Below are 22,142 nucleotides of genomic sequence, written 5' to 3'. Positions count from 1 at the left end.
ACATTTCTGCAGTATTGGTTGTGATACTGCCTCTTTTATTCTTGACTTTATTTGAGTCCTGTCCTTTTTTGATCAGACTGGCTAGGGATTTATGAAATTTGTTAATTCTTTCAAAGAACTAGCTTCTGGTTTCATTGATCTGTTCTACTGGTTTGTTTGTTTGTTTGTTTGTTTGTTTTTTGATAGCATTGATTTCTGCTCTAATCTTTAGTATTTCTCATATTCTGCTGATTTGGGGTTTTATATTGTGTTCTTTCTCCAGCTCTTTAAAGTGTAAGGTTAGGTTGTGTATCTGAGACCTTTCTTCCTTCTTTAGGAAGGCCTGGATTTCTATATACTTCCCTCTTAGGACTCCCTTTGCTGCATCCCAGAGGTTTGGGGCTGTGGTATTATCATTTCCATTGGATTCCACGTACTTTTTAATTTCCTCCTTAACTTCTTAGATAGCCCATTCATTCTTTAGTAGAATGTTCTTTAGTCGCCAAGTATTTCTTATCTTCCAAATATTTTCTTGTGGTTGATTTTGAGTTTCATAGCATTTTGATCTGAAAATATGCACGATATGATTGCAATCTTTTTTGTACTTATTGAGTGCTGATTTGTGTCCCAGTATGTGATCTATTCTGGAGATGTTCCACTAGAGAACATCTCCAGATATGTGCTAGAGAAAAATGTGTATTCTGCTGCTTTAGGATGAAATGTTATGAATATATCTATCTGCTATGTCCATCTGGTCTAGTGTGTCATTCAAAGCCATTGTTTCCTTGTTGATTTTCTGTTTAGATGATCTGTCCATTGCTGTAAGTGGGGTGTTGGGGTGTTGAAGTCTCCTACTATTATGGTATTATTAGCAGTGAGTTTCTGTATGTTTATGATTAATTGATTTATATATTTGGGTGTTCACACTTGGGGCATAAATGTTTACAATTGTTAAAACTTCTTGGTGGATAGACCCCATAATTTTGGTAATAATGCCTTTCTTCATCTCTTGTTACAGACTTTATTTTAAGATCTAGATTGTCTGATATAAGTATGGCTATTCTGCCTTTCTTTTGGTGACCATTAGCAAGATAGATGGTTCTCCATCCCCTTACTTTCAATCTGAAAGTGTTGTTAGGTCTAAAATGGGTCTCTTGTAAACAGCAAATAGATGGGTCTGGTTTTCTTATCCATTCTGTTACCCTATGTCTTTATATTGGAGCATTTCGTCCATTGATATTTAGAGCGAGTACTGAAAGATATGAATTTATTGCCATTGTGTAGCTGGTAGACTTGGAGTTTCTGGTGGTGTACCAGAGTTTCTGGTGGTGTCTTTGTTGCTGTTAGTCCACTCTTCCACTGTTATTCAACACAGTATTGGAAGTCTTAGCCTCAGCAATCAGCCAACACAAAGAAATAAAGACATCCAAATAAGCAAGGAAGAAGTCAAATTTTCACTCTTCACAGACGACATGATACTCTATGTGGAAAACCCAAAAGATTCCAAAAAAACTGCAAGAACTGTTCCATGAATTCAGCAAAGTCACAGGATATAAAATCAATGCACAGAAATTGGTTACATTTCTATGTACCAAAAATGAAGCAACAGAAAGAGAAATCAAGAAATCAATCCATTTATAATTGCACCAAAAACCATAAAGTACCTAGGAATAAACCTAACCAAAGAGGTGAAAAATCAATACACTGAAAACTATAGAAATCTTATGAAAGAAATTGAAGAAGATACAAAAAATTGGAAAAAATAGTCCATGCTCCTGGATTAGAAGAACAAATGTTGTTAAAATGTCAATACTACCCAAAGCAATCTACATATTCATTGCAATCCCCATCAAAATAACACCAGCATTCTTCACAGAGCTAGAACAAATAATCCTAAAAAGGCCATGAATAGCCAAAAAGAAAACCTTTTTCTTCCTGAAAAAGAAAACCAAAGCTCGAGGCATCATAATTCCTGACTTCAAGATATATTACAAAGCTGTAATCATCAAGAAAGTATGACACTGGTGCAAAACCAGACACACAGATCACTGAAACAGAATAGAGAACCCAGAAATGGACCCACAAACATATGGCCAACTAATCTTTGACAAGCAAGAAAGGATATCCAATGGAATAAAGACAGTCCCTTCAGCAAATGGTGTTGGGGAAACTGGACAGCGACATGCAGAAAAATGAACCTGGACCACTTTCTTACACCATACACAAAAATAAACTCAAAATGAATGAAAGACCTAAATGTAAGACAGGAAGCCATCAAAATCCTTGAGGAGAAAGCAGGCAAAAACCTCTTTGACCTTGGCCGCAGCAACTTCTTATTCAATATGTCTCTGGAGGCAAGGGAAACAAAAGGAAAAATGAACTATTGGGACCTCATCAACATAAAAACTTCTGCACAGCTAAGGAAATATCAGCAAAAGTAAAAAGGCAACCAACAGAACGGGAAAAGATATTTTCAAATGACGTATCGGATAAAGGGGTAGTATCCAAAATCTGTAAAGAACTTATCGAACTCAACACCCAAAAGACAAATAATCCAGAGAAGAAATGGATAAAAGACGTGAATAGACCCTTTTCCAAAGAAGACAAAAGATGGCTAACAGACACATGAAAAAATGCTCAATATCACTCATCACCACGGAAATATAAATCAAAACCACAATGAGGTATTACCTTATACCAGACAGAATGGCTAAAATTAACAACTCAGGCAACAATAGCTGTTGGTGAGGATGTGGGGAAAGAGAATTTCTTTTGCACTGCTGGTGGGAATGCAAACTTGTACAGCCACTCTGGAAAACAGTATGGAAGTTCCTCAAAAAGTTAAAAATAGAACTACCCTACAATCCAGCAATTGCACTGCTAGGTATATATCCATGGGATACAGGTGTGCTGTTTTGAAGGGACACATGCACCCCAATGTTTATAGCAGTGCTATCAACAATAGCCAAAGTATGGAAAGAGCCCAAATGTCCACTGAAAGATGAATGGATAAAGAAGACGTGGTATATATCTACAAAGTAGTATTACTCAGCAATCAAAAAGAGTGAAATCTTGCTATTTGCAACTACCTGGATGGAACTAGAGGGTATTATACTGAGCGAAATTAGTCAGAGAAAGACAAATATCATACGACTTCACTCATATGAAGAATTTAAGATACAAAACAGATGAATATAAGGGAAGGGAAGCAAAAAGAATACAAAAACAAGGAGAGGGACAAACCATAAGAGACTCTTAAATACAGAGAACAAACTAAGGGTTGCTGGAGGGGCTGTCAGTAGGGGGATGGGCTAAAAGGACAAGGGTCATTAAGGAAGACACTCATTTGGATGAGCACTGAGTGTTATATGTAGGGGATGAATCACTGGAATCTACTCCTGTAATCATTATTGCACTATATGTTATGTAACTTGAATGTTAGATAGATAAATAAATAAATTAATTAATTAGTTAATTAATTAAAAAATAATTTTTTAAAGTAAATAAAATGTTTGCATTTATTCTTTGTCAGCAAGCAGAAGACTGATTTTAAAAATATTCCATGGACATAAAAAAATAAATTGCTGTCTCTGTGAAGAGTTCTCTATATTCTCTATCTCTCCGTGTTTTTTCCTGTGGCTACACACACACACACACACACACACACACACACGCACACTCAAGTGTGATTATTAAATTTCTTCTTATCCTAACTTCTTTTTGTTTAACTGACTTGTCCTAATGATTTTAATTGCATAAACATGTTTCCCATTCATATATGCAATTTTTACTATAGTTTGTTTTGTTTACTTATTTGATCAAATTACCGTTGATTATTCTTTTCCTGTTACTTGACTCCCTCATCCCCCCTCTTTCTTGCATGTTTATCTACATTATCTCTTGTCAATATAAGCCCTCCCTACCTCCTACCCTGTAATTCACGTTAGAAATCTAGTATTTATTACTATACATTTTTCTTCATGCTCATATAATCATACATAAACCAATCAAATATATTCATGCATACCAACTTATAATTATCTAGATTTTCCATTGCTAGTTTTATAAAAGTGTGATCAAATTATATATAATTCTCTACATTTTGCTTCTTTTACTCATTAATACCTCACAGAAATATCTCCAGGTCAACTTATATAACTTGTATTAATTTTCTCCAATTTTGCATAAACTTCCAAAGCACAGATACAGCACAATTCATTCAATAATGCCTCTATTCATTATGCATTGTTATTTTCTTTTTTATATTTTTCTTTTATATTTTTTATATTTTTCATTTTATGTTTTTCAAACTTGATTTCACTTATTTGATCCAATTACTGTTATCATTTTCCCTTGTCAGTTTAGAAGTTCTGAAGTTTTATGTTCTAGTAATGGTTACCCATGGCTTTCCATGGGCACTCTGTTTCTCCAATGCATTCCTTTCCCTTTGCTTTCAGCTCAGGTGATGCCAATGCCACAATTGGTGGGAAACCTGCAGTCTCTGGCCCTCTGAGCAGGACATGTACCAGCTTCATATTTTTGGTCACCTATTAAGTCCTCAATAGAAAACCCCTCTACTCTCATCCATTATAAAGGTTAATATCTTTCTAGTTGAAGAGATAAAGAGAACCCTCCCAAACTCCTTGGCTTCTGGGGAGCAACGTGGGGACCTGAGAGACCAGTAGGTTGTTATAAGACCACAAATGTGGATGGAAAGATGCTAGCTTTCTTCTCAGTGCTCCACAGATCTCAGTGGAACAACCCCTTTTCAGGAAGCACAGAGCTCTAATTTGTTTACGATATTTTCTCTCTAGGATGCAAGTTGTAGGCAGGCCCAGATAAGAGTAATGTCCTGCAGATGTGCCTTCTGCCAAGACCTCAGCAAAGTGAAAACCTGGTTTTCCTCTCCCAGGCTCAGTTGTCTTTGGAAGGTGCTCTACTCAGGATGAGTAATTGTAAGAGAAGGCAGAGGGCAGCAAAAGCACTTAGCTTGCCTCTGTCTCTGAACTTGCTCCTGTTTCTACCTCTCAGATATTAACTATTATTTATGACTTACCTCAAATGATATCACTTCCATAAGTCTTTTCTTGCTGGAGGAAGAGACGACCTTCTAGATGTGACATCTCTTACCTGTGAATCAGAGGACATGTCCCTCTCTAATGTTCACTCTTCAGATTGTGGGTAATAATAATGGCAGTCATTTATTTAGTGTTTACTGTATGCCGAGCACTGTGCTAAGCACTTCATATGTACTTTATATATTCAGCTTTGTGCTGAATACCCATGTGCTTGATTAGGGACTGAGTCACACAATCTCTCTAGCCCCCTCACACCAGAATCTGTTTGTTGCTGCTGGAGCTTTTTTGTGAATAGGCTGATTACCTAGTCACATAATTAGAAATGGTCACTTGGGGCGCCTGGGTGGCTCAGTCGGTTGAGCGTCCGACTTCGGCTCAGGTCATGATCTCGCGGTCCGTGAGTTCAAGCCCCGTGTGGGGCTTTGTGCGGACAGCTCAGAGCCTGGAGCCTGTTTCGGATTCTGTGTCTCCCTCTCTCTGCCCCTCCCCCGTTCGTGCTCTGTCTCTCTCTGTCTCAAAAATAAACGTTAAAAAAAAATTAAAAAAAAAAAAAAGAAATGGTCACTTAGAAAACACATTGAACATCTCAATTTTACTTAATAGTAAACCAAATCAAAGTAGGCATGAATAATCTGGCTCCTTCACTGGCTAGATGTCATTATCATAGGTAGACTTAATATTTGGTTCCAAATGCAAAGAAAGCTTCAGCTGGCTGTAATATTCTTATTTCCATCTGAAAGTCACTGACCACTTCAAGCCCTTGATTTACTTTTGTAGCAGTTTTCATTGTCCCTTATACAGATGAAGTAAAATACAATTCCTTATTTGCCATATCAGATGGAATTTGCCTATGAACAAAGTAATATATTAGATCAGAATTTTACCATCAGGATGATTGATATATAATTGGTAGTGATGTGAGACTAATTTCTTCTTGATATAAACAACATAAAGTAAAATCGCTACACACCCAGTACAAACATTTTTCACATATGCTATCATAGTGCTTTGTATAATGAACTACTCAACCGAGACCCAGAGTATCCTTTCATATCATATCTATAGCTTATATCTTACAAAACCATTGCAAGGTAGAATGTGATGATTCCCAACTCTTGGAGTTGCAGAAATGGTCATGACTCATTGTACTTGTCACATTTGTGAACCCCTGCTTGCTCTCCTAAAAGGATGTATTCCTTTAAATTTTAGAGTTGAGTTACTTTTTAAAAAATATTTTCTAAATTCTGTAACAATTTTTGTGCAATCCAAAACACCAAATGAGGTTTGAGGCTCACTAAATGCAGAATCTCAGGATATCAGTTATGAGTAAGGAAGAGTGAAATAATTCCAAGACAGCTCAGCTACATTCTTGACTGTCATGTGCAAGCAGAACTGCCTTTCCTGTCACTTTGTGGCACACATTCACTTATTCGTTGGTAATTCATTTATTTAACAGTTATTGAATGTCCAATGTGGACCGGACACTGGCGTAGGCACCATAGTGAACAATCCACAATTCCAAGCCTGTTGTTGATTAAAGGAAATTACATTTATTTGTTCAGTCTATCCCATCCACCCCAGAATGTAAACTCTGTGAGGACAGAAACTTTGTTTTATTGCGAAAGCAGCCTAGAATCCAGGAAAGTGCTGGCAATAAAAAAAAAAACAGTAAGTAAACAGCTAATGGTCATTTAGTGTGACAAGTGTTATGCTATAGTACTGGAGCAGGAAGCAGCTTTTTTTTTTTTCTTTTCTTTCCTGAAAAGAAGCAGATAGGAAATAGGCTCATCAGCATTCACCCAGCAGCTTAAAAGAACCATAGACAGTATATAAACAAATGGATGTGATTGTATTCCAATAACTTTCTTTAATATAATTTATTGTCAAGTTGACTAACATACAGTGTATACAGTGTACTCTTGGTTTTGGGGGTAGATTCCTGTGATTCATCGCTTACATACAACACCCAGTGCTCATCCCAACAAGTGCCCTCCTCAATAACTTTTTGTTAGTTTATTTTTGAGAGAGAGAGAGAGAGGTAGAGACAGAACAAGTAGGGGGAGGAGAAGAGAGAGGGGGCGGGCACAGAGAATCCAAAGCAAGCTCGGGCCATCAGTGCAGAGCCCTATGCGGGGCTCGAACCCGCAAACCACGAGGTCATGATCTAGGCCAAAATCGGATGCTGAACTGACAAAGCCACCCAGGCACCCCCCCCAATAACTTTTATTAGAGAAAACAAACTGGAGGCTGGTTTTGGTCCGAGGGCTGTAGCTTGCTGACCGTGTGTTGGAAATACACATGGGAAGCCTATATACTTAGACTCAACTGTGGAGGGTTTAGGGAGGCTTTCCAGAAAAAATTTAAATCAGTAGTTCTCAAAATGTTAGCATGAGCATGCTCATCAGAGTCAGCTGGAGGACTTGTTAAAATACTTCTGAGTAGCACCCCAGAGTGTCTGAGTCCATAGGTTTGGGGTGGGACCTGAAAATGTGTATTTCTAATAAGACCCAGGTGATACTGATGCTTCTGGGATAATTTTTAAATAATACAGATGTCAAAATTGAAAGGCTATATTTGACTGAATGTTTTTAAAAGTTTTTTTTGAATTTTTTTTAACGTTTATTTATTTTTGAGACAGAGAGAGAGCATGAATGGGGGAGAGTCAGAGAGAGGGAGACACAGAATCTGAAACAGGCTCAGGCTCTGAGCTGTGAACACGGAGGCCAACATGGGGCTCGAACTCACAAACCGTGAGATCATGACCTGAGCCGAAGTCGGACGCTTAACCAACTGAGCCACTCAGGTGCCCCAGTTTTTAAAAGTTTAAGTAAACTATAGTGATTTATTAAGGGGGTGAGAATGTATGTGTGTATCGTATACTTGACATCAAATGATTGGTGAGTTTGTCATACAAACTTACAATGTACTAAGTGCTGTTAAGAGCCTTGTGCTTATTTTCTTCAGACACTCATCACAATGTCTAATTTTCTGGTTTATACTTACATTTCTTTTTTCCCTTTTCTACCTCCACACTCAGACTCGAAGCTGCCAGCACATCTTCCGGGATCTAGCTCAATGCTTGCATATGACATGTGTTTAGGAAAAAATGTAGAAGGATGAATAAATGAATGAAATGATTTCAAGATGTCACTAAGTAGATTAAAAACTTGAAAAATAATTTCAGTTAGATGATATATTGTAATCATTGTTATAACAATAAAGTATTAGAAAAATTTTAACAGAGCATTTTGTAAGTATATAGTAGCTCAAACACAAAATAGTCGCCATGAATAAGAGAAAATTTTGACCTAAAAAGGGGGCTTTCTAATTTTAATTTTTATATTTTTAGAAGAGAAGGTCTGTTAGTTGTAAAACAGCTAACTCGTATTTGGATTTTCCCCCATAATTCATAACTGATTTTATGAACACTTATTCTATGTCCGTCTCAAAGAAAACAAAAGGTGTGCAAAGGGCAAAGTAAATAAGGTCAGGATGATATATGAAGAAGCAAAATAAACAGTATAAAGAAATATCAACATTCCTTTAACAACCCATCACTAATAATGTGTCAGCAAGTGTGAGATCATCTTTAACTGGCAGCTCAACAGAAATAGATCATTTCAGTAAGGAAGGAAGTCTTAGTAAATTCAACACACCTATCAACAATTGCTTAACTATGTCAGAACACTAAAAGCTGCATAAAATAAATACATAATTAAAAACTACGACATGAAAATTAAAATGCGAGTCTTTCAAACTGGCTTTGGACTGAATCTTCAATCAGATGTAGCAAACTGAATTTTTAATAAGCTATCCTATTTTATTTTTCAAAGTAAAGGATTTGTCTTTAAATGGAAGAAGTGTTCTCAGTCTCCTGAGAAGTAGGCTCTTTTTGAGGGGAGGGGAAAGTTATTTTCGTGCTGAGCACTTCAAAATACATAGTAACAAAAATTGTCTTAGGTGTGAACTATGTATGAATTTCATTTCTTTTTGCCGCATATGTCCATACACTCTATTGGCCCTTATATATCTATGAGAAAAAGAGAGGAACTGTAATTCTGTCAACCATTAAATAAATACTAGTTATAATGATATTCACACAAACAGGATGTATTCTTTTTTTTATCATAGTATAATCATAAGTCTCTGAGGAAGATCTGAAAAGATCAGGTTCCTCATTATGAAACTCTTCAGCGGGAAAACCTTCTCCAAAATTCCCAGTGATCTTATACACGTTCTACATGAAGAAGTCACCATTTAGATGCCGGCCATTACCCGTCTCGTTGAAAGCCAAGAGGATTACAAGACCACTAATTAAGTAAAATGACTTCTGCCCATTTCCCCACCCCTGATCCTAGAAAAAGGCAAGAGACAAATGAAAAGTTGATTATGTCCTTCTTCACATGGAGACCCTCAGACTGAGGGTTAGCCATTATTTTGCAAAGGGAAGAATAGGTGCTTAAAATGTTCACATGATTTAAACTGTGCTGGACTGGACTGGATTTTCTTTCTTTTTTTTTTTTTTTTTACCCAAAAGTGACCAGAAAGTTATGGGATTGCCCAAAACAAGAAAGGGAAATTCTGTAACAGCGTGTTTGATGGTAGAAGTTAGAATTTTTTTTAAATGTTGTAAATGTCATCATCTAATTGCAAATATTTAGCAAATTACTTACATGTGCAGATTTCTTATACTAGCCAGAATAATTCATTTTATCTAGTCCAATAATGCTTCTCTGATGGTAGCATCTAAAGATGTTTTGGTCAAGAAGCAGAGTAATTTCCCTTAATGCAAACTCAGAAGTTTAGTGTTATTTCCCTACCTTGATCTTGACTTCATCCTTCATTGATTTAACTAAAATCTTTTCAACCTAATTCGTGGTTAAGCCTTTAACATCTCTTAGAATTTAGTTATGTACTCTCATTTGTCTTGAGTTTATTCTTTCAAGTTTGAGTTATTCAAGTAAATAAGTCAATTTTAACATTATCCATTGTCTTCATGATTTTTTTTTTTTTGTTTTTACTCTTAGGTGATTACTACTCCAAGATTTTATCTTCTCTAACTCAAAGTCTTATATTTTAAGCTATTGTCACACAAGGCTCCAGGCTTTACGATTGTATTTGAATTAAATCTGTCAAAGCCAACACTAATTTTTGGCAGCTACAGAAGAGAGCTATTCAAAATGTTCTTTTAAACCAGAGAACCCACACATCGTGTTGAATTGATTACAGGATGGTGGAGTTCATTTATAGAGCAGTAAGTTAATTTTCCTAAGGCTAATAAATTCATTTACTGCGTAAGTAACTAAATTCAATTTTCTATAAAAAGAAATATTGACTAAGTAAGCAAATACAATAACCTATACCAAACATATTTTATGAGGTTACTGATTATCACAAACTTCATATATAAATATTATGTTTCTGGGTGATTGACCAAAAAGTTCATAAATAGTTGAATATCTTGGGCTGTTCTCTCCTCAAAAAACAAAAGAGAGAAGCTCATGTAATCATGATAAGAAATGGAGTATGTATAGATTTTTACTTAAGTAACTGATTCCTACTTGGCTATATTCCAACACAACTCTTAATTGTAGAACTAATATAATCAAGGAAAGTAAATATTTTCTTGCTCTCTTTATGTTGCTTAGAAGGGCAGTTTCACATGTCACTTAAGTACCTATGAGAAGAAAATAAGTCAAAATTATTTTCTTCACTAGGTCTGCTATCCAATTCAAATATAAGATTTCTTTTATAACTAAGGTCCATCAAATTAAAGCTTATAATTTCTGATCTCTACTAATAAAAGTTGCCTGTGCTTTATCTAAATTGTCCTCAGCCATGTTATAGTATTTCTGAGGCTGAGAACCAGAAACTTCAAATGTAGCAATTCCAGCAGCTTAGAGCAATGTAGGATAAGGGTTTTTTTGTTTCATTTTCAATATCTTTCTTAGTGAGAGCAAATATTTCTTTCTTTCTTTCCTTTTTTCTTCCTTTCTTTCTTCCTTCCTTCCTTTTCTTTTTTTGAGATAAAGAGAGAGCAAGTCAGGGAAAGGGGAAGATGGGGAAAGAGAGAAAGAGAGATCATCTTAAGCAGGCTCCACACATGGAGCCTGATGAAGGACTCCATTTCAACATTGCAACATCATGACCTGAGCCAAAATCAAAGGGTGGGATGCTTAACTTGGGAGCCACCAAGACCAAAGACCCGAGACCAAATATTTCTTGATCCTGTTTGGACACAGATCATATTGAGAAAATATCATTAGCCGGTAGCCTTTCAGGAATGTAGACTCTTTCCTCTGTTGCAAAGAAAAGCCTAAAGTCACAAATTCAGTGTTATTGAAAATAGTTTACTATATGCAGAGAAGCATTCTGAGGATTCAAAAGGGAACAAGCTAAGAGCCTGCGTTCAAGATGTTCCGAGCTGCACGTACAAGGTGTTTTACAAATGTACTGCATCATTAAAATAAGGAGTGTGTTACAAAGCCACTGTGCAAGTACCAGTAAAGCAGGCCTCTTTAAGAACATATTAATGATTCTTTAATTAAATTTGGGATGCTTTTAAAAAATGATGGAATACCAAACAGAGGCCTGAAGAATCCTGATGCTGTATTTTCAATTTTGAAGGCCTGCTAAGGGATCAGTAATTATTGGAGGCACTTAATAAATGTTAATTATTTGTTATGAGTTTCAAAACATTAGGATCCAGTGAAAAATATGAGCTATTTGGCAAGCCTCAGTCAACACAAACTTTCCATTAACCAAAATACCTTAGCCTAAACCACCCCAGGGGAACTGGAGATTTATCATACTGTCAGGAAACTTACATTCTAAAAATAGATGTTTGATTTTGAGGAAGCATGGGCTATATACAATAATCTTAGAATCGGATGTATTAATATATATATTTCTCAAATCTGTTCCTTGCTGAGATTAATTTTTCTAGAAAAACCAGGGATTGAGTCTTTCTCTTTACATTTGGTAAAGTATTGCTTTCTTATTTCTTCATTACATTTTCCAGGCTAAAATAAATATCTGTTTTTTAATGCCTCTTTTCAAATTCATTTTGTGTACATCTATTCCCAGTGTTCTGTTCAATTCCCAATATTTAAACCACAGCTGAAATCAAAAGCCTCAGTCTTCTCAGCCATGTTGCAGAATTAATCTACCATTTGTCACTCTTCCTGCCCTTAGCTTCTCCACACACTTCATTGTCTCACACACTCATTCACTGAGAACAAAGAGAACATTTGTAAACCAACTATACAGTTAGTACATGAGTAACAAATGAAAGGATAGGTGGGTAAAACATGGTAAGCAGGAGGATAGGAGAAGAAAAAACAAAAAAAATGCAGAGATAAAATGAGGGAGGGAGAGGCACTGAGGGAGTTGTTCACCAAGCTACCACAGAATATATGCTAATGATATCTAGTCTTTCCATTAACCATTTGAGGAGGAGCCTTTATTAGGTTAGCGTTAAGCCTCAAAGCACTTCATGCATTCTAATATGTTTAACAGGTACTTAATTACTATAAAAAAAACCTTGCATTTCTTTCCAAATCCAAATGTGATTGTGGATATAACTATGAAATGAATTAAGTACATACTATTATACCGTGACATGTACAATTGATCTTTAAGGAATGCTGTTACATTTACTACTTGCATAATCGCAGGCTTTGTTCTGGTTATGTGATGGCATGTGAACACAACTTAAGCAAATTGCAGTGGTTATAGGTTTTCCCAGAGTTAATCTATATTTGGTTAAATGTGTTGGAGTATAAGAGTTTTTTTTTTTTTTTAAGTTTAAACATGTTCTCAATCTGTTTTTAATTTTCTGCCATTTAGTTTTACAAGATGCAGTATTGTAGAAAGTGGTGCCACTCATTTCTAAAATGCCATAAAACCTCTTGTACAATAATTAAGTCAGGCCTCATATAAAATTCATTTTTTTTGTTCGTTCCTTTTGTAATAGAAGTTTATGTCCACAGTTTAACCTAAGATAAACCAAACAAATATATTTGTGCCCTACCCATAATAAGACAAAAAAATCAAGGCATCCAAGTGGTTTTTTTGTTAATTTAAATCCAAGTCAGTTAACACACAGTGTAGTAATGGTTTCAGGAGTAGAAGTTAGTGATTCATCCCTTACATACAACACCTAGTGCTCATCCCAACAAGTGCCCTCCTTAATGCCCATCACCCATCTAGCCCATCCCCCCACCCAACACCCCTCCAGCAACCCTCAGTTTGTTCTCTGTATTTAAGAGTCTCCTATGATTTGTCTCCCTGTCTGTTTTTATCTTATTTTCCTTGTCCTTCCCCTATGTTCTTCTGTTTTGTTTCTTAAATTTCACATATGAGTGAAATCATATGGTATTTAAGACATCCAAGTTTAAAAGAAACTCCTATTTGTTTAAATTATTTGTATGGGAATAAATTAATGCACCTTTTAAGTGTAAATATCTCTTTTAGATCTGTATCTTTCTAGCTTTCTTTTCAAAATGCATACTCAAACATGGTATTTTTTCTATCTGCTAGAACAAAGCAAAGATCAACACAGACATAATAGGTACTAATCTCCTTTATTTGTATGCGTGCCACTAATAGAAATAGGCTTTCTATTTCATCCTATAGAAATAGGATAAAAACAAAGTATTTTATTGTGGAAAGAACTCTGAACTTAGAGTCAGGTGGAAAAAGCCCTAGACCTGCTCCACCCCCAACACTAGGCACACGTGGGCAAAGTGGTCAGGTGCTCTGAATTAAGGCTCCACCTCAAAGCCAATAAATCCATGACTTTTACATTGTGTTCCAGAGGGGCTGCAGGGATTCCATAAGTATTTTATTCTAGTTATGTGTGTATATAATTGTGGTAAAATACACATAACATAAAATTTACCATCTTTGGGGCGCCTGGGTGGCTCAGTCGGTTAAGCATCTACTTCAACTCAGGTCATGATCTCATGATTCATGAGTTCAAGCCCCACATCAGGCTCTGTGTTGACAGCTCAGAGCCTGGAGCCTGCTGGGGATTCTGCATCTCCCTCTCTCTCTTTCTGTCCTTCCCCCACTCATGCTCTGATTCTCTCTCTTTCTCTCTCTCAAAAATAAATAAACATTTTTAAAAAGTTTACCATCTTAGCTATTTTAAGTGCACGGTGCAGTAGTATTAAGTACATGCACGTTGTTGTGTAATCAATCTCCAGAACATTTCATCTTGCAATGTCCAAATTCTATATCCATTAAACTAACTCCCCATATTCCCCCTCCCCCAGTCCCTGGTAACCACCAATCTGCTTTCTGTTTCTATGAGTATCACTACTCTAGCTACCTCAGATAAATGGAACTATATAGTATTTGTCCTTTGTGACTGGCTTATTTCACTTAGAATAATGACCTCAAGGCTCATAAACCATGTTGTGGCATGTGTCAGAATTTCCTTCCTTTTCAGGGTGAATAACATTCCATTGTATGTATATACTACATTTTATTTATCCACTCATCTGTTGATGGACGTTTGGGTTGATTCCACCCTTTGACTATCATGAATAACAACACTGTTATAGACATGAGTGTACAAATATCTCTTTAAATATTTAAATATTCAAATATTTCAATTTTTTAAATACTTAAACTAGAAATGAGTACGTGAACATTAAAATGAACTATAAGCCAAAGTTTTACCTATTTCTGATCTCCAGTATATTAATGTATCTTTGTATAAACTTGGAAAATGATGTTTAGTTTGCTTCTCTGTTTACTTACATACGAATTTTTATATGTAGGTCATTAGCTATAAAGCTTAGGCTATAATATTGACCTTTTATTTCAATCCCAGCCTGTACATGTCTGCTTACATACAGAGTCCATGCTAAAGCACTCAGACAACATACACAATTAAACATCACTCAATGTTTGGGCATTTCTGTTTGGTCCATATTTTCTTCATGGTAGAGTAACATGTACAGTAAATGCACACTATATATCATGTCATAATAATATCAGGCTCTGACTTTATTGTTAGTGTAAAAGAATTATTTGTTAACTCACTTTTGTATCTCTGACAAAATACAGTAAAACCTTGGATTGCGAGTAGCTTGTTCTGTGAGTGTTTCTCAAGACGAGCAAACATTTTTAATAAATTCTAACCTGATAAACAAGTGGTGTTTTGCAATACAAGTAGAATGTGAGGCCAATGTCAAATGATCACAACTGAGCCCACGGTTCTCTCTCTCTCTCGCTCATTCACTGTGGGATTGTGGATGATCATCCCATGCTTGAATGCTTGGTCCCAGGCTACAGTGTTTGGCAGAAATCAGTGATTTTTCAGAACATTGGAAGGTGCCCACAACTGGAACTAGTGTATTTTTGGTCACTTCAAAGCACCTATGGACAGTCCTTTGCTTTTTTGTACAAGAGTAAGCTTAGGAATGCTTTGCTTTATTCGAAGTCAGGCTGCCTGCAGATATATACCCTCTCCTCTGCTGCCTTATTGCCAATTTCATTAAATACAGTATATGACAAGAGTTTATTAATACTGTGCTGTAGTCAACATCCATGCGAGAATGTACAATGGCCCCCATGCAGAAATAGATTCCATTGAGCCAATAGATTGCAGTGATTCCATTAGTGATAGTGAAAGTTGTCCTACACAATAACCCTCCTCTCTCTTGTCTCCCTCATACCAGTCATGAAGGTTTTCAAAGGTAAGTGCAGATTAATTTATTTTTCTTTATATTTTCTTTATTTTGTATTATATTACAGTATTGTAATAATTTTTATATGAACATTTTTGGGTTGTAGAATAAATCATCTGAGTTTCTGTTATTTCATATGGGGAAATTCCCTTTGATATTCAGTACTTTGGATTACAAGGATGTTTCTGGAATGAATTATGCTCACAAACCAAGGTTTTACTCTCCCAGCAATTGTTACAAAATGGTGGGAGATCTTTTCAATCATGTAGGCAAAATATCCTTTATCAGCTACTAGTTTTCTCCCTACCTTTGCAAACCTGGTGAAATCCTACCCATCCATCACAACAGTAAAAGCGTCACCTCCTCCAGGAAGCTTCATAGAACTCATTTTCATAACCTCACAGAGCTACTCTGTCATTCTTTTGTTTCTACACTGTAGTCTATACATTGCTGCATGCTTCTTTTAGTCCACCTTTGATGTTTTGATGCTTTTATTTTAATGAATCTAATTTTCCCTCTTCACTGTAAATTTCTTAAGGGCAAAGGCTGTGTCTTTATTCATCTCCATGTCTGTAGCTCATTGTACAATAATCATTCAGTAAAAGATTTATGAGAGAGTCAGCCTTTATGAAGTTAAATTTAAGCCTCAAAGGACTTCATACATTGTAATACACTGAGAAGGTGCTTCATAATAGTCTTAATTACAATCCATGCATGAATAGACAAATGTTAAGGTTCCCTGCCCTTCTAGATAGACTATTTGATGAGTGTCCTAAGGTTCCAAATGATCTGTTTTAAAAAATAGTTACCATTCATAACAACTTACTGTGTGATCCAGGATTTTCTCTGAACAGTACAATCAAAGCAAAATATAGAAATAAAATTGGAGATTGTAACTAATATAATTACAACTTCCATGTTCAGATTTTTAGACATTTGTGTTCATCAAAACAGACTATTTTAAATCTAAATTTATAAGATAAATTTATACTAATTAAATTCCAATTTTATCAGTGTTGTACATTAGAATTACACATGTGAACTTATTTGGTCAAATGAGATTCTGTTAATAAAACAAAAAGTTTTGAAAAACTTGTGATCGGATGATCTCTGAGGATTCTTCCAGCTCTCACAGTTTATGAGTTAATAGCCCTCCTCACTTCCATCCAGTCTTTACACTCTCATTCATGTTTTATTTAGATAGTCCATGGAAACCTGTTCCCAAGCTGCAGCACCAAACTATACTAGGCAAGGAAAAACCCCATCCTTGTGGTGAAATCAGAGCATTCTTCAAGGTAGAATTAAAAATTCCACTCTGTGTCCCCATAAAGGACATGAGCTTTAATCTTTGACCAAACTACACACAGGCTGTTCCACCTGTGTCTTAAAAGAATGACCTCCAATTATTGAACATGAATGTTTATGGATATCACATGGCTCACTATGTCTGCAAATAAGATTGTAGTGTTGACAAAGTATACTTGGTAAGTTCATTTCCAAAGACACACATTAACACCCACTCACTACCAGGTCCTATGAAAGATTCTGGGTGTATCTCTTTCTTCTCTTTATAGAGTTCTTTAAAAGGAAAAGCTACATATTTATCTCCTTCTCCTTACCTTCCATTCCTTCTTCAACCTTCAACCATCAGGCTTATACTCTGCTACTCCATATAAACCACCATGTAAAAGACTCTCATTACTTTCTAATTGCCAAATTCAATAGACTTCTGTCAATTTTTACCCTATTTTACCTCTGATGCATTTGTCATGTTGCCTGCTTGTTTCTACCTTCACTTCCTTAAATCCATTCTATCTGCCGTTCCTAACTTTTTATATTTTTCATCTTAGAGTTCCTTTTTGTCTATTTACACTTCAAATGTTACATTTCCCAATGTTGTATCCTTTCTTCCCTTCTTTTCTCTCTCTAGATGATTCATCCATATATATAGCTTCAGTAACTCCATATACATGGCTATCAGTTACATGGATAGACCCATGGGTAGATCCCAAATCCACAGTTCTAATCTAGAGATTAGATTTCCCTCGATTCCATGTGTGGCCATTTGTCTCTCCTTGGAAACCCAACATGCACCCCAATCTAAATGTATCTAAAACTGACCTTGTTACCTATCTTCCTGGGGTTATTTCATCCTCCACTTCTTGCCTAAACTATTGCAAAGTCTTCCAATAGATCTCCCTGTTGCCAAATTCCCATCCCTGAGTCTGTCCACTAAGCTTGCCTACTTGAACATACCCACTGACCTTTGTCTCACGTTTTCCTTATACAAACCTAGAAGTAGTTTTGCCATTTGGGAAACAGTCTTGAGGCACTAGCCTGCTATTTTCTTGGTGTTAGGCTCCCTGAAATGAATTCCTTTCTTGCTTCACCACCAAATTATATATATATATATATATATATATATATATATATATATATATACACACACACACACATATATATAGGTTTTGTCACTTCCATGCATAAAATTCATTCCTGACTCCATTTACCCACATTATAAAGTCCAAATTCCATCACATGACATTAAAAGCTTTCCTGACCATATCCTTACCTATAATTACAGCTTTATCTTTTGTACTGCCCCACACAAATTTCCAATTTGCAAATCAACAACCCTATACCTGTTTCCACACTGGTCCAACTGTATAGAATATTTTACATAGCAGTCTGTCAATCTGATGAACTATACATTTTTCCAAATAGCTCAGGAGTTCCTCTCAAATGAAATTTTCCATCACTCGACGTTACATCCAAGCAAACAGAAAAGCACTATCTTTTGTGATTCCACTGTAGTCAATACATGCTCTTATCATGGAACCTATGACTATTAACCCTATTTTTTATGTGTTTCTTTTACCTTTACATATTGTAAGCTTTTTTTTTTTACTGTAAGCTTCTTAAAGGCAGCACTTGCAGCATTTTTGTCATTTTTATCCCCAACTTGTCACATATTAAGTATGCAATAAGTGATTGACAAAAGCATGATTACATGAATAAATTAATGCAAATGTTTCTTGCCCTCAACCATTTCAAAGTCTAATGGGGAAACATACTCAAACATCAAAAACTATAAGAGTTGCATCTGTAGTGGTTGACTTGTTTGCCTTCTGACTATTATCTCCAGACAGGTCAAGGGAAAACACATACATTCATTGTGAACAGGAAGTGTTTTTCTGTGTCTTTTGCAATTTGTTTATATCATTCCTGTCATTTCCTAGTTCTACTATAGCTATGTAGTTGGTTTTATATATCTCCTAAATATAGCAGCTAAATACAGACATAGATCTGAGCACAATTTTGCAATATAAAATTTGTCAAACTATCCACATAGCAGTTTACATTTTGAGAAGAATGAATTTTATGAGAAATATATGAGACGATACACCTTTTCAAGACAAATGCATTTTTACCAAGACTTGTATTCTCTGGTTAACAAAGGTTATATGAATTAGAACTCATTTAAGGTTGTGGTGGTTTTACCTGTTGACAAATTGTAGAATGGACAAAATAGGAAGATACAAAAAAAAAAAAAATAGAAACTGGACCCAGTAGTTGAAATTCTGAATTGTTCTCCAGGAGTTAGTCATTTTTTTCCCATTGGAAGAAGGTCAGGGTGAGAGGTCTGGAGTAGATGGAGAAATGATGAATGTAATGAGGGGAAGAGGTTGAGGAAATTATTCTAGAACCCATGATTTAGGTTTCAAATAAAGATACTTTCTAAAGGAAATGAAATTGGTGATCTCGGTTTGCTCCCTGGCAACTACTGTAGCAGAAATGCAATTTGAATGCATCAATGTGTTTCACATATTGGTAATCTCTGTGGAAATGTCTAATGAGCTCCTGTTGGGGCAGTTTTCCATATTATGTTTCAGTGCTAGGGCATGCATTTGTCCGGATGTCTGTAGCATCCTGAGCTGCTCAACAAATTTTAAACATTTTGGAGATAAAAATAGTTTGAGGCTTTCCCTAAGCACTCCCCAAAGCAGCAAGCTGATAGCAAAGGTGCAGCCCAAAAACCTTAATAATTGAAGCCTGCCTCACCTGAGTACTCAGCATGACAAGAAACTGGCTGACATTTACATGGAAAACCACATATTCCACGTGGCTATTGATGAGCTTATTTTCAGAAAGAAATACAGTTGTCATTTAATCAAAATGTAACACATTGGTATGAAATTTGATGAGCTAGCATAAAGTCAACTGTGTTTGATGTCTTGTTTCCAATTAACTTAAAACATTTTTTTAATTTTCCCTACTTCCTAACAATTCACTTTTAAAAATCCATTCATAAAAATTAAACACAATGTGCTGCATTTAAATATCTATCTTTATCTGCTTCTATTTCCATCCCTTTCTTTTGCAGTCCCTTGCTTCCTTTTTTTTTCTCAATAAAGAAATGAGAAATAAAGAGGGACTGCCATCTACTGGTATATAGGAAACATTTCTGAAATAGTTGAACAGCACCAGGTATTGTAATAGTTTTACCAAGGACATTGCCAGAGACAAAGAAAAGGTTGCGATGCTTTAAGCTCTTTAAATGAAACCCTGGTTGATATATTCATTTATTCGTTCATTCACTAATTTCAACAAATTAAATTTAGAACTTGCAGTATTGCTAAGCACTGAGCTGAATCCATAGAACAGAGATTTCTAAATCATGGTACTTGATAGAAAAACCATTTCATTTTCTTTCCCTCCTCTGTTCATGTGCTGTTGATAGTATACAAATCTGTTTTTGTAGCATGCACTTGAGTTAATGGATTGAGCCTCTGAGGATAATTTCTGGAAAATATTAAATATTTACAGGCTATGCTGCCAGCAAAAAATCCCAGGAGGACTCCAGAGGCATACAAATCTTATAAATACCTTTTCTTCACTCTTTCAAAATTCAGGGTACTTATTTTAATATATTTAATAATCTTTTTAAATATTACCTTCCACAAAGGAATGAAGAAAAGGTAGAAATGTAGTTCTGTTGCGTATGTTCCTTAATAGGAGGCACAGAATAGGAATATTGGAAGTGTTACAGAAAAAAAAACCACAGATATTGATTTCACAACATGAATACTGATCAATACATCAAGAACATTCAGCCTATACCTGGGAAGCTTTGGCAAGCTTTCTCTATGCTCCTGACTCCGATCAAACCAAAACTCACTCAGGCAATGAAAAAGCCTACAATGCATATGATCATAAAACACCAGTGGGAAAAAAAAAGATCATTGAACAAACATTAGAAATTAGAAGCATTTTAGTTGTATACAAGATTATAACTATTCAGTTGTAATTTTGCTATTTTTCTATGAAACCTTGGTTTTCCCATTACACATCAACTTTGAAGACAATCAGATCTTGAAGATGATTCAATGACACTTATGGATGAGCCCCAAGTCAGTTTCATCATCATTGCAAATTCAAACTTTTTCAATATCCCTGTACCCACAATACCCATTATTATAACACTCATAATTCTCTTTGGCAACTAAAATAACACATATCTTTCATCTGCTTCTATAAACCAATCATAGCATAGTGCTTGGCCTGTTGTATTACCCCAATACACTTATATCAAAGGACTGGATGAATATCATTGAGGTTTTCTTGTGTGTGGATAATCAGAGAGGCTGCAACCAGTGATGTGTCGTGCTCTGCTCTATTGTTTCCAGAGTCTTACTTAATTTTGCTCTTTTATAAAAATTACAGTGAAATAATTCTTGACCTACAGAAGAGTTGCAAAGATGGTAGAGAGGGTAATCTCATACCCTTCGTTCAGCTTCTCCTTAATGTTACTATCGCATAGAACCAAGGTATAATTATTAAAAGTGAGAATTTGACATCACTACAGTACTTTTAACTGCAAATGTACTTTGGATTTCCCCAGCTTTTCCATGATCGTCCACTTTTTTTGTTGTTCCAAGGTACCAAAATGGACTTAGTTGTTACATCTCTAGACCCCTCCAGTCCGTGACAGTTCCTTGTTTTTCCTTATTTTTCATGACCTTGACACTTGGGAAGAACACTGGTCATAAGCTTTGTAGAATGCCCCTCACTTTGTGTTTGTCTGATGTTTTCTCATAATTACACTGGCATTGTAGACTTTTGGAAGTAATACCACAAAGGAGAGGTGTGATTTTCATCACATTAGATCAGTGGATCCATGATATCACTGTGTCTTATTATGACAATGTTGACTTTAATCACGTGATGAAGTATCTGCCAGTTTCTCCCCTGTAAGTCCTACCTGCTGGAAGGAGGAGGAAGTATCAAAGACTGTTACTCTTTCTCCAGGCTTGGGGCGTTTGCTCACTTCAAGTGCTGATCAGAACTCAGTAATCAGCTGAAAATGAGGGGAATCCTTTTAAGT

The 22,142-nt window shown here is 35.8% G+C and overlaps 1 long non-coding RNA gene across 3 annotated transcripts in view; it reads right to left on the bottom strand.

Moving 5' to 3' along the window:
• Positions 1-22,142, bottom strand: part of LOC132661162 (uncharacterized) — a 106,997-nt gene that overhangs the window by 62,676 nt on the left and 22,179 nt on the right. The window contains exon 1 of one of the 3 annotated variants that reach the window (XR_009602091.2): positions 5,036-5,109. The exons of the other annotated variants lie outside the window; for them this stretch is intronic. This is a non-coding gene — a long non-coding RNA (uncharacterized LOC132661162). Of the gene's footprint in view, positions 1-5,035; positions 5,110-22,142 lie in introns of those variants that run through there. 3 annotated transcript variants of the gene reach the window in all.

This window comes from Panthera onca, chromosome D1 (genome assembly GCF_046562875.1).
Source record: "Panthera onca isolate mPanOnc1 chromosome D1, mPanOnc1 haplotype 2, whole genome shotgun sequence".
NCBI lineage: Eukaryota > Metazoa > Chordata > Mammalia > Carnivora > Felidae > Panthera > Panthera onca.
The sequence above is the reverse complement of the archived record's forward strand: the minus strand, read 5'-3'. Positions and strand labels throughout refer to the sequence as shown.